This window comes from Physella acuta, unplaced genomic scaffold, assembly GCF_028476545.2.
Source record: "Physella acuta isolate Inbredline_101_S28 unplaced genomic scaffold, ASM2847654v3 ptg000096l, whole genome shotgun sequence".
Classification (NCBI taxonomy): Eukaryota; Metazoa; Mollusca; class Gastropoda; family Physidae; genus Physella; species Physella acuta.
The window spans coordinates 587,044-598,383 of record NW_026731616.1 but is presented as its reverse complement, the minus strand read 5'-3'; the positions used below and the strand labels follow the sequence as shown (position 1 = coordinate 598,383).

Below are 11,340 nucleotides of genomic sequence, written 5' to 3'. Positions count from 1 at the left end.
TGTCGCTAGTAAAAAGTGGTAGTGTGGTCAGTTTCACGTTGTCGTATGGCCAGTATAACGTGCTCGTGTGGTCAGTATAACGTGGTCGTGTGGCCAGTATACCGTGGTCGTGTGGCCAGTATACCGTAGTCGTGTGGCCAGTATACCGTGGTCGTGTGGCCAGTATAACTTGGTCGTGTGACCAGTATACCGTGGTCGTGTGGTCAGTTTCATGTGGTCGTGTGGCCAGTATACCGTGGTCGTGTGGCCAGTATAACGTGGTTGTGTGACCAGTATAACGTGGTCGTGTGGCCAGTATAACGTGGTCGTGTGGCCAGTATACCGTTGTCGTGTGGCCAGTATACCGTGATCGTGTGGCCAGTATACCGTGGTCGTGTGGCCAGTATACCGTGGTCGTGTGGCCAGTATACCGTGGTCGTGTGGTCAGTATACCGTGGTCGTGTGGCCAGTATACCGTGATCGTGTGGCCAGTATACCGTGATCGTGTGGCCAGTATACCGTGGTCGTGTGGCCAGTATACCGTGGTCGTGTGGCCAGTATAACGTGGTTGTGTGGCCAGTATAACGTGGTCGTGTGGCCAGTATAACGTGGTCGTGTGGCCAGTATAACGTGGTCGTGTGGCCAGTATAACGTGGTCGTGTGGCCAGTATAACGTGGTCGTGTGGCCAGTATAACGTGGTAGTGTGGTCAGTATAACGTGGTCGTGTGGCCAGTATAACGTGGTCGTGTGGCCAGTATAACGTGGTCGTGTGGTCAGAAAGTCTTGTCACGTGACCAATATAAAGAGGTCGTGTGGTATTTTAATGTGGTTGTGGTCATCTTCATGAGGTCGACATGTTAGTATAACGTTTTTGTGTTGCAAGTATAACTGTTGGTATATTACAGCCACATGTGACGACGTGGCCTAGCGGTAGAGCGATAGACTTCTTACCTGAAAGTCACGCGTTCGAATCCGGTTTCAAGTCAGTCGAACGTCCCTGAGTCCAACCAGGTACGAGGGGTACCTAACTCAAGTAAAGAATAAAGGCAGCGAGGTCACAGCAACAGGTGAACTCTACTTCACATGCCCAATGGGGGCCGTCAGGTTCAAAAAGGGAACTTTACAGTTACTTACTTTTATTAAGGCCACGGTACCAGTATAAAGTGAACTCGAATCATGGCTAATATGTTTTGTGACTTGTATAATGCTGCTAGACTGCTAACCCGAAAGTTTCGAGTTCAAATCCGCGTTTAAATCAGTAGAAATTCACTGAGTCTACCCAACTCTGATGAGTACCTACCTCGTTTTAGGGAAAACAAGGCGGCTGGGAATATTTCTAACCATATTATCCCCTTATTGAAACATGAACTTTACTTCATCTGCCGAATGTGTTGTGGGCACAAGAGGGAATAGACGATGTTGATAGCGTTATTGTAAAGTCAAATTATGTGGCCATATATAATGAACCATGCGCTCTACTTTCATTGTGGCCAATACAAATATATGTTCTCAAGTGGCGGCGTGGACGAATGGTAGAGCGCTCGACTACAAGCCAGCAAGCCTCGAGTTTGAATTTCAGTCTGGATTTGGGTAACCGACTCACTTTTGGGAAAATAAAGGAGGCTGGGCATAGTGCAGACAACTATTCATATACCGAGGTCAAAAAACAACTCTACTTCATCTGTACTATGAATCTTTAGGGAAGCTCTACATTTTGAACACTAGGTTTTCACGTTGCTTGTATAATATAGTGTTGTGTTGCCAAAGATCTGTATGATAAGGTATTCAACATAATGTAGTAAATATAGCTTGGCCATTAGAATTTTGTTATGTGGCTAGTACAAAATAATGTATACACGGTGTTATTACAGCGGTCACTACACAAAGTAGTGTTACAATTTGGTTGGGGCTGGTACAAAATCATCAACATCATGGTAGGTACAAAATAGCAAATACTTTGGACGGTAGGTACAAAATAGCAAATACTTTGGACGGTAGGTACAAAATAGCAAATACTTTGGACGGTAGGTACAAAATAGCAAATACTTTGGACGGTAGGTACAAAATAGGAAGTACTTTTTGTCCACAACAATGTGCACACTATAACGTTGTCACTGTCAAACGTTGGGCTTTATAGAGTGGTCAGTAAAATGGGGACAGTAAAATCTGCAACAGTAGTTAAAACAACGTCCCATTGCAAATAAAACGTAGCCAGTAGAGTTGCCAATCAGTAGCGTAGCGAGAGGGGGGGGACATATGTACCCGGGCGCCGACCTTAGGGGGCGCAAAATGGGTTGGAAAAATAAATTGAAAGGTAGAGGGGGTGCAAATCGAAAGTTTCAGGGGGGGGGGGGGTGCAAATCGAACAGTTTGTCCCCGGGCACCGGGAAGGGTCGCTACGCTTCTGTTGCCAATATAACATAGAAAATGTAGCCAAGATAGTTGCCAATAGAATGTAAACAAAATGTAGCCAAGATAGTTGCCAATAGAATGTAAACAAAATGTAGCTAGTAGAGTTGCCAATAGAATGTAAACAAAATGAAGCTGGGATAGTTGCCAATAGAATGTAAACAAAATGTAGCTAGTAGAGTTGCCAATAGAATGTAAACAACATGTAGCTGGGATAGTTGCCAATAGAATGTAAACAAAATGTAGCCAAGAGAGTTGCTAATAGAATGTAAACAAAATGTAGCTAGTAGAGTTGCCAATAAAATGTAAACAAAATGTAGCTAGGAGAGTTGCTAATAGAATGTAAACAAAATGTAGCTGGAAGAGTTGCCAATAGAATGTAGTTAATAAATTCTAACAAGTAAAATGTACCCTTGTGGCCAGTACAGTGTTGGCCAAATAAAGTGACCGTTAACATGTGGCCCTGTATCCATAACATTGTGGCCAGGTCGATGTAGCCAGGGCAAAGTCTAATCGTTTAGTAATTACCACATTTTTAATTAACCTAAATATTGATTAACACTGGCGTCTTTCATTGCTTATTCAAATACGCTTAGGATAGTCTCACAAGCCTTCACAGAACCTCTGCACACTGCTGAAGTCCTAGAAGATGAAAACTGCTGTTGTAGTTATCGTGTTGTTCATCATTGCAGTATGTCTAATTGAACCTGAACAAGGTGAGTGTTTGTAAATTCACATTCGACAGTAAACATTTGTGGTTAGGAAATGTATTGTTATGAAAACTTTCGTCGTTATTTTATTATGCATAATGCCTCAATCGAAACTAAACTGAAACATTTTAATAATAAAGTTTGCTGTTATAATTTCTAAGAGTGTGACGTTACACTTTCTCGGCCCCCTTCCCCACCACATTCCTAAAAAAGAAATATAACTTGATTCATTGATAAATGCTATGCGCAAATTCATAATAGACAATTTGAAAATTAATAAAACACTTATAAAAAACATATCACAAATGTCGCTTTGGATTATCTTTAATTTTCTCGACAACAGGTTTATTACGGTCTAGGTGTGATCGCTGGTGGAACTATTGTCGGTAAGTTAATCAATTTGTATTGCCGAACAAGTATGGGGTCATCCATTTATGTCGTCCACAAAAATGTGGATATTTTAGACCGCCTCCCCATCCCCACCCCACCGCCCACCCCCTCCTCGCCCTATTGCGACGACCCCCCCCCCCCCCCCCAATGCGGATATCCGCACACATTTAGTAGACCTCACAAAATATGCCGCAAAATTACTAATACATAATCATTTCATGCGTAAATTGTTACATTATTTATTGCTAATGTGATATAGGATTTGATATTTTCGTTAGCATCCTGTAATAGGCCTACCAGGCCTAAATAATAATATTAAAAGTTGAGCCTATGAAGTTTTTGGGGAAAAAAATAACCATATCAGATTAAATTAGGCCTAGCTTCATTTAAAAGTTTCTGTCAAAGCCAAACAACAACTGCAAACTATTAAACATTTGATTTTGTCTTTAAGCGTAAGTTTTCCTGCCCTAAAATATTAACAGTCATAACGTAGTAGCCTTCTCAGGCAGTGGCTTAGCGAGGTCGGGTGTCACCCGGTGCCGCACTTAATGATGCCACCTCCAAGAGGCGTAGCGACCCTTCCCGGCGCCCGGGGACAAACTTTCAATTTTCGATTCGCACCCACCCCCTCAAACTTTCGATTTGCACACCCCCTCCCCCCTCCACTCTTGTCGGGATTTGTCAAATTTGCTCTTAAAAGACTTGTTAACACTAGAATTAATCACTTAATTAAGTGGAATTATCATTTTTCTCTATATTTTTGCCTTGGTGTTACCCCCGTAAATGGTGTCACCCGGTGCGGTCCGCACCCTTCGCCCCCCCCCCCCCCCCCCCACGGTTCTCAGGTGATTGAACATTATCTCTGTTTACTTAATTTCTCGTTTTAAACAACATAATTACTCACTGCAAACGGGGTTGAAACACATGCTACTGCAATTAGGCGTGAAAATTATTATATTATTTTTGCCAAAAAGTGATTGTTACATAATGTTCAGACTTCCTGTATGCTCTTAGTAGTCCAGCTCTTGGTAATGTATTATCTATGCAAATAAAACCGCCTTTTGATTTACTTTCCACAGACCTGGCGAAGATTGCCGATGGCAGCTCATTCCTTGCCCAAGGTTCTATTGATGATTCTCAAGTGATGTTCTCAAATCTGTTCGATAGTTATATTGAAGACTTTCAAGCCTGGCTATTGTGATTCAGCTTTAATCTACTAAACAAAAAATTGATGTAGGTCTATATGATGTAGGCAACTCTGCAATAAAAAAAAAACGAATCAATTTCCAGAGTTGGTTGTAATGTGATCTAACTAAAAAAAAATGTTTGAATTATCGGACAGATGAGGCTCGATAGTTGCGGACAGCAACTCATCTAGGGGAGAAAACTCCGAAATCAAACAGGAGTAGGGTCCCTTAGGTAATAGGAAAACCAACACTGGTTTCCTTTCAGTAGCTGATCCTGCTATACAGCAGATGCAAATTTGTATAGGTGACGCTTCTTCGTTGTGCTAATCAGCTGTGTATGTAGAGAGGGGGCCTGAAACATGGTAGGCAACATTTGGCTTTTCTCAACTTACTGCCCAGGCCTTACGACTTCACTTTCTACACGCAATCACCCAATCGTCTATCACAAAATGTTTAGTGACAAATGCAATGTGTTATGTTTTGGCTAAGGGACGGATTGGTCTAGCGGTAGAGAGCTAGACTAATATACCGTACGTCTCGAGTTTGTATCCGGGTTCAAGTGTGTCCCAGAGTCCACCCAGCTCTGATGGATACCTATCTCATATTAGGGGAAAAAAGCGACTGGGTATAATGTTGACCACACTATCCATTGATACGCCGATATCACAGAAACAGGTGAACTCTACTTTATTCGCCCCATAGACAGTCATGTTTGGAAGGGGAACTGTAATTTATTGTTTTAGTTGGTACATTGTGGACTGTACAATGTGATCAACAAAACGCTGACTTTATAAAGATGACAGTCTGGAGTAACCATAGAAGTTGGAATGCGGTATATACAATGTGGCCTTTACCTAATATCTAAGGCGCTTATATAAATTATAATTAAATTAATAGTGACTCTATGATGTCCAGTATAAACTACTCGCATGTTATATTGTGAGTTGGCGTGGCCGGGTCCTTAAACCTCACGGTTGCTAAACCAAATGTCGGAGTTTGAATCTCCGGGCTGATGTGGCTGGATAGTTGGGGACAGTAACCCATCTAGGGGAGAAAACTCCAAAATCAAACAACTGCTACCTTGTAGTTTGTTGTGGAATGACAAGGGACTATGCGAGTACAATAGTACCAACATTGTATGGAAGTTTACATACAAGACGTACAGGCTAAGCTTGAGAGTCTAACAAACGGATAGTATATGAAATAATGTGTATTTTATGGTTTAAATAATATTATACAACTAAAATTAATTATTAAAAATATAAATTCTACCTTCTTGCCCACATGTAAAATTTGAATTTTAAATTACAACTTAACTTTTTTTTTTAAACATGACAGTAAAAATGGTTTTTAAAGTATTCTCAAGCGTAGATTTAACATTAAAAAATATGTAATTTGGTGGAGCATGTTCTGATTTCGATATGGAATTACGTGTCTATTGATTATCTACTATTCTTAAACTTATCAAGGGATGTAACTTAAAGTCAAGCTGCTAAAATAACAAAATAAAGAATAACGACGCGCATAAAATACATATAATAAAACAACGTCAAAATGTTGATACAAACTATTTAAATAAAGATGTTGGAAAATTATAAAAAAGATCAAAATAGAACTGTTGAATTAGTAAGTACTAAAATTATAAAAATATTATAACATTAACAACATTAGAATTTTTTAAAGTGGTATTAATACAAAAACAAAACATTCCCTTTTGATAGTAGGCCCTCCAATTGACAGAGATATCTCTATTTTTGGCTCCCCTTAAAATGCGGGACAATATATCAGACAGTAAACGGTTTCTTGGACTTTCTTTAGATCAGATCCAGCGAGACCGTAGGTAGTCCAAGAGTCCACCTGACAGTGAGTATCACTTGACTCACGTTCTGGAAAGCAGAGCCGTCAGGGTCTAGTATAGAGATATTGCCTCATGCCAAGGTGAATAAAGCTGGTAAACTCCACTTCATCTGCTCTATGAATATGTAAGTTCGAAATGGCAACTTCTGATGGACACATACATGTACATGTTTAAATGTCAGGGCAAATGAATTACATTAAAATAATAATAGATAGACAGTAGGACTATATTAGAGAAATGATAGTATCCCTGAATACATGAATGATGAATCAGCATTGATTTTTCTTGTCAATGCTTACAGAATGCAATTACATATTTAAAAGCCATCGTTATACCATTTTTTAGTTATATATTCATTGTTATTATGCTAAATGCGCAACGATTGTTTTTACATTGGTCTGAATAATCAAAGAAGTAAAAAATAAAACCTAAGTGTTTCTATCAGCATGGCAAGTATCTTAATTAAATTTAGATGGTTTAAGGCTGACTGTCTATAGCTATAATAGTACATTTTTCGGGAAAAAAGTGTTCGGAGGTTATTGATGTTTTTTTTTATATGTAAATTTTTGGAGGTATTAATATAAATGTAAAAGAGCCAATATATTTTTGAGATAATTAATTTGCAACAAAGACGATTTTCGTCCAACGAATTTAAATGTATAATACTGAATTTCCCGTAATATTAAATATTGAAATATACAACGGCTACAAATGTATTTGGTATACACTTTGATAATGCTAATAAAACATTATACAATTTAATTAATTTATCAATCCTTCTCTATTTAAAAAAAAATGTAGTTAATTGATGAAGATCAATCTGAGAAATATAAATTCAACTTTATAATTGAAATGTCCATTTTAGGTGAGTTACCAAAAGTATCTCCTATTTCATAATCTTAAAATGCGAAATTTTATTCAAGTCAAATAACTCAATGGTTTGCCTAAAGATTAATTTATGGATCTCAAATAATAACGGGACATCCTTATAATATAATGTTAATATTGATAGTCGATTTCTCAAATCCGTGGCCCGTAGGAAGCCCATCAGTCCTTCCCTATTTAATCACGTTGGGGAGAGTAACCACGGCTTGGCTTAGCACCGACCAGGCTACTATTTTGTACTTGAATTTGACAATGAATTATCGCCCGTTTGATAATATATTAAAAGGAAATGTATACAGGGGGAATAACTATTAAGTAAATAGCTAAAACTACCAAGCAAAATTTAGACAGGCATAATGAACATAAAAAATAATGTAGGGTATTTTATTGCTTAAAAACATTACAAACATGTGTTTTTTTATAAAATTATTTATAAATAATAAAACGCCACTAATAGTTTACTTAACACTGTATGTTAGTAGAAAATTCAAACACATTAGCTTAATCATAACATTTATTTGGGCAAATAAGAAATCTTTAACAAAACTGTGTTGTATTTGCTGAATCTAGTTTTTACAAGCTTTTATTTAACTCACTTCCTCGTCAGTCGTCAGTCTAGACCAGGGGTCGGCAACATGCGGCTCGCGAGCCGCATGCGGCTCTTTTGATGTCAAAGTGCGGCTCTCGAGTTCAATGCGCAAATATTAATCGTTAAATTATTTCAATTTTTATACTCTTTAAAAAAATAGTATACTGCAGAAAAATACTTTAAACAGGATAAAAACACTCAACACAGAACAGTGAGAATAGGTGGAGTAGAGAGTACACGGTTTACGGACAGCTGATTGTCGCTTGGTATGGGGAAATGTCAGACGGCAAGCCTTTTACAACACTCTATAATGAAAGATATAATAATAAATTTAAACAATAAAACCTCCCTATTCTTTTAGAATTATTAACTATTCACTATTCCAAAGTACTGCCTATTAAATATTGTTGTACTTGATATTGTCACACTTCATTCAATTGTGTATGTAGTATCTGGCGTTATTGTTTTGAGGTAAATATTTTCATAGTTATGATGTACTGCATATTCTGTTTGTTTCCCGCTGTTATGATAAGTATTATATCATAAACTATATGTGTTCAGCTTTTTAAATGTATTGTTTGTTTTGAATATTCATCATGGCAAATTATTTTACACGTGGAAGTTTCTGAAAATACCCTTGTTGGACCGCCGGACAATCATTCATATTCTTGTACCTTCGAACGTCCAAAGGTAAAAGAACATTTTATTTGTTTCGGATACTTATTTATTTTGTTACATTGACATTCAGTAAACATGTTATAGAAAGACAAAATATAATTCTATGGATGATTTAAATAAAAAAAAAAACGATTCTGCCTGGAAATACAATACTTTTCCATACGCTTTAACATTTAATAAACGTTTTTTTTTAAATTAACAATATACAAAATTAACTTTTACTTAATGATTTATTAACGCCGTTTTAGATGCTGAATAACATTTTAAAAATCTTTATTTTAACCCCGCCACCAGTATGGCATCTGATAGAAAGAAGAGACGAACTGAAGAAGAAAATCGAGAATTTAATCAGGATTGGACCGAGTCGTTTGCGTTCATATGCAACCAGATGGTCTGCCGACGTGTCTCATTTGCCAAGAAAAACTTGCGCACAATAAGAAGTCAAATTTGGAGAGACACTTCACTACAAAACATGCCCGCTTCGCTGTACAATATCCAACCGGTGAGGCACGGAAAAAAGCTGTCAAAGAGCTTCAAAAACAAAAACAACAGTCTAGTTCTATGCTCAACCACTGGACGCAATCTTAAAGTAATGTCAATCTGGCTAGCTTCGCAAAAAGAGGGAAAACATTCGTGATTTAAAAAACAACACCGAACTCATGAAGAAAATCAAAGATTTGCCTTTGTCTGCTAAAACAGTACAAGATAGAACTTCTAAAATGTCTTCAAATATAACACACATGCAAGTGGAAGACATTCAGTCGGCTTCTGCTATATCACTTGCTATGGATGAGTCTTGCGACATAAGAGACACGGCACAAGTTACGCTATTCGCCAGGTATATTTCGTCCCAAGGTCCTAAAGAAGAACTGCTAGGTTTGCTGCCGCTCTCAGGGCAAACTCGTGGAGAAGACATAGCAGATGCTGTGCAAAACTGCCTGGAAGACTATGAAATCGATATAAATAAAATAGTTTCCATAGCAACTGACGGAGCCAGTAGTATGACAGGAATACATAAAGGTGTTACAACATTTCTTCGGCAGAAAATAAACCACGAAATTTTAACGTTTCACTGTATTATTAATTAAGAGGCGCTTTGTGCCCAAACATTTCCGACAGAAATGGTTGACGTCATGGACTTGGTTATTAAGATCAGTAACAGCATTTTGGCTAAAGCTCTCTACCATCGCAAGTTTAAGGAGTTTCTTGAAGAATTAGAAAGCCAGTATTCTGACCTACTTATGTACAATAAAGTGCGTTGGCTTTCCAGGGGTAACGTATTGGAACGTTTTGCTTCTTGTTTGAGTGAAATAGAAACATTCTTGAATGAAAAAGGCATTGTCCATCCAGAATTAAAAGAAGACAAATGGCTGCAAAAAATTTACTTCATGGTGGATATCACAAAGAAACTAAACGAGCTAAATGTAAAACTCCAATGGAAGGGAAACCCCGCATATGCTTTGCTTGAAGAAGTGATTTGTTTCGAAAAAAAATTAGTTCTCTTTGTCGAAGATATGGAGAGCGGCAAATTACTTTATTTCGAAAATAGTAAGCAATATCGTGATGAAAATAATGCAACTATTGACACCAAATACTTCAGCGTTACCATAAGCAAAATGAAGGATGGATTCACTGAGAGATTTGAGCAATTCAAAACGAGCGCAAGTACACTGGCTTTCATTGTATATCCTCTCAACACAAATACAAATGAGATCAACATTGAACCATTTAAAATTGATGCTGGTTTGCTTCAAATGCAACTGCTAGATTTGAAAACCAAACATTTGTGGAGTGATTCGTTTACAGAACTCAAGAGCAAGTTGGAAGAGTTGGAGGTCCAGAAAAGTGGGAATGTTAAGCTGCACAAGTGGCCATCTCTTAAAGAAATGCCGCGAATTGAGACACTGATATTTGAAGCATGGAATAGTCTACCAGAATCTTTCAGTGAGGTAAAGAAGTTGGCATTTGGAGTGCTGACGATCTTTGGGTCCACATATTCGTGAGAGCAAGCGTTCTCTTGCATGAATATTATCAAAAGTAAAGTAAGAAGCCAACTTACAAATACAAATCTGGAGGCGTGCTTGAAACTGAAAACAACAAGTTATGAGCCAGATTTAACCAAACTTTCAAAAGTCATCCAAGTCCAATGCTCCCATTGATGTAATTATTGTAAAATATTATTCTAAAATTACAGTTACATTCTTTGATTACTAATTATATTATTCTAGCACAGCTAGCTAAAATACTTTGTTTTGTATGTACTTATAAGAATAAAGATTGTTTCGCATTTAAAGCCATTGCTTTATTTTAAATAAAAAATCAAATGCATATACCTAACATTATTTAATCAAATACCATAACATTGTAATAAAAGTAAGGCGGCTCTTTAAAACCTGGAAAATTAGGAAAATTATGACTTTTGGCTCTTCAGTCCCAAAAGGTTGCCGACCCCTGAGATAGATAGATAGATCAGGGGTCGGCAACCTTTTGAAGCGGAAGAGCCAAAAGTTACAATTTTCAAAATTTCTCTGGTTTTAAAGAGCCACTAACATTTTTTTTTATTTTAGATATTTTATTTTTTTATTAAGATTATTAGTATTTGTTCAAAGAGCTGGAGAGCCGCATCTTGATATCAAAAGAGCCGCAGGTTGCCG

The 11,340-nt window shown here is 37.6% G+C and overlaps 1 long non-coding RNA gene across 1 annotated transcript; it reads left to right on the top strand.

Annotated features, from left to right (window-relative positions):
* Positions 1-2,985: 2,985 nt before the first annotated feature.
* LOC131929826 (uncharacterized) lies at positions 2,986-4,772 on the top strand. The gene is made up of 3 exons (XR_009384004.1): positions 2,986-3,105; positions 3,443-3,485; positions 4,569-4,772. It is a non-coding gene; the product is annotated as an uncharacterized LOC131929826 (long non-coding RNA).
* Positions 4,773-11,340: the final 6,568 nt, after the last annotated feature.